The 2,507-nt window shown below is 43.2% G+C and overlaps 1 protein-coding gene across 1 annotated transcript in view; it reads left to right on the top strand.

The window, feature by feature from the left end:
- The first annotated feature begins 1,423 nt into the window (after positions 1 to 1,423).
- Positions 1,424 to 2,507, top strand: part of AQP4 (aquaporin 4) — an 8,235-nt gene continuing 7,151 nt past the window's right edge. Inside the window, exon 1 of the mRNA XM_010174650.2 lies at positions 1,424 to 1,453. The gene's annotated coding sequence lies outside the window, so the exon portion shown is untranslated. The remainder of the gene's footprint in view (positions 1,454 to 2,507) is intronic.

Genomic DNA, 2,507 nt, shown 5'->3' with positions numbered 1-2,507 from the left:
GCTTTAACGCTGGAGGCGCGAAGGGGGGCGGAGGGTTGCAGCCCCCTCCCCTTTTCCGCACCCTAAATCTTTGGTTTGCCCCTTGTGGTCCTGCGATGGAGAGAAGCGTGCGTAGAAAGCGCAGCTCTCTCACAGCCAGAAAGCTGCGGTACTCGGCTCCCAAGCTTCCCTTTCCCACCTCCTGCGGATACCCGTGTCAGCAGCTCAGACGACGTTGTACTGGAAAACGGGGCGAAACGGTGATGAGCCAGCCCCGCGGCAGCGCGCTCGAAGTGCAGTAGTACCTGTCCCGCGCCTGCCCCGCGTTGGCAAGCGGGTGCCTGATGTCCATTTGAGCCGCTGTCGGGGAGCCTGTGAGTTTGCCACAGAGATGCCACTGTAAATAGCCACCACACGCCCAAAACTTGTGTGCGATAGTAGTGTCGTGTGGCAGGGCTGGCTGTGAGCCCACGTCCAGGCTGTTTGTTCTGCTCCTTCAAGTGATATTAGTTCGAAAAGTTAGTACTGAACCCTTTGTTATTATTTATGTTGCTATGGCTTTGAAGCCATAATCACATCTGCAGTCCTGATGGCAACCTGTAAAAACCCACTTTGCATCATGTCAGATATAGTCCACTGTGTCATCTTGTAGTCCAGACCAGAGAATTTCTGGTGTGGCCGCATGCAGAATTAATGTATGATCATAACAGGGAAGTGCCTTTCAGGTTTTCTGTTGTATTTTGTATTTATCTAAGGCAACTGTGAACAGCAACTACTAAAAAAAATTGTTTTGCAACTTTGCTGGCAAATCTGAGCTGCTGGAAAGTCACATTTTGGTTACAGACCTGGCACAGCCATCACTCTCTGTCTCATTCAAGCTTTTAAATTAACTGCATGCTGAAAAAATACTGGATGTTGGAGATGGTGTTGATTTCTAAATTGCTGATAGCCTTTGGATTTAAGTGAAAACCTGGACTCAGGGTTCAGACGCAGTATTAAGATTTAATTAACATTTGTAAGGTTTGGGTTGGTTTGGTTTTTGTTTGGTTGTTTTTTTCCTGTGCGGAAGAAAGGTGAGCAGTTTGAAAGAAAAATGTGACCCTGACAGTTGGGTGTTTTGCTGGGTGTTGAAATCATAGAAAAATAAACTGCTTCAGAAAAACATGTGTGCATTAAAAAGACATGTTTAGATCATTAACTATCAAACAAAGTATGGCTGACAGTGTAGTTCTACCATTTTGATTTTTTTCCATGTAGTATGCTGTTTTAGAAGAACAGAAACTTTATGTTGATAAGCAAGCTTCTGTGTTTGAATTATACTTTTGGCTTGCATGCAGCATTTTTGCATTTTCAGGGCTGTAAATAATATTGACTGAATTGATTGGACATGATCTCAGCTGGAGAAGCAGTAGGAGATCTGCCCTTCATAAGTGGTAGCCTCCTAGACAGACCCCCATCAGCAGTTCAGTAGAAGGTGCGATCTTCCTGATCCTTACTGTCTCTCTCTTGCATGCGTGCACACACACACTCAGTCTTAATACGTTCTTCCAAGATGTTCCACAACTAGAGGAAAGCTAGCTGTATGGTTTTAATACCCAATACAAAGACTCTTTTCTGTCCACTTCTACAGGATGAAGGAATGTAATTAATTTGTGGATCTCACTATTTTCTGCATACAGAAAGAGATGGTCAGGCACACTTGGACAAAGAAGTCAGGAGTCACCATACCACTCTCTCCCATGCTCCAAAAATCTGAATTCCCCACGTAGTGCTGTTGGTGGTTGGAAATTTTGCAGAAGTCTGGAATATAAAACCAGGGCTTGCATTTTGCTTAGCAACCAAAAGCTGAGGGAAATCCAGGTTGCATCCCAACTGAGCTGGGGGTGAAAGGGTGGATGAGTGCCACTTTCCTTGGCTGTTTCTTTTCCATGGACTTCAGGATGTGCTTCATCCCTATATGAAATGTTCACCTGGAACATGCCCTGGGAAAATGAGCTTTTCTCAGTATGGATATAGCACCTATGTCTTACTCAGGCCACTAAAATAAATTATTAGTAAGGAGCTAGTAAAGGTGTCAGAGGTAAGCCTGTAGGTTCAGTGAGAATCTGAGCATATGGTTCAAAGGTAAGGACAACCAAATACCTGTGAACTTCAGTGTTGGGTGAGGCAGTGATTTTGGTGCCATTTTGAACAAAAAGTCTAGTCTAGATAGTTGGTCATTAACTGACTGTTAATATGAGATCTTACAAAAACATCTTTCTGTTTGTCTCAAGTTTGACCCAAAATCAGAATATTTGGGGGATTAGTTTATTCTCTTTTGGGGTTTTGGCTTCAATTCTTCAGCAGAGCAAGCCCCATGCAAGTTTCTCATATCACTTCATAAGCATTTTACAACAGCCATATACATACAGGAGCTAATGTAATTCTTATTCTCATCTGAGAGTCTAGAGAACTGAGATAGAGTTCAAATGACCTATCCAAAATGTGCATTAAATTAGAATAAGAAATGAGACAGGGAAACAAATTAT

Source organism: Antrostomus carolinensis, unplaced genomic scaffold, assembly GCF_000700745.2.
Source record: "Antrostomus carolinensis isolate BGI_N321 unplaced genomic scaffold, ASM70074v2 scaffold39318, whole genome shotgun sequence".
Classification (NCBI taxonomy): domain Eukaryota; kingdom Metazoa; phylum Chordata; class Aves; order Caprimulgiformes; family Caprimulgidae; genus Antrostomus; species Antrostomus carolinensis.
Note: the sequence above shows the minus strand (reverse complement) of the source record. Positions and strands in the feature narration are given on the sequence as shown.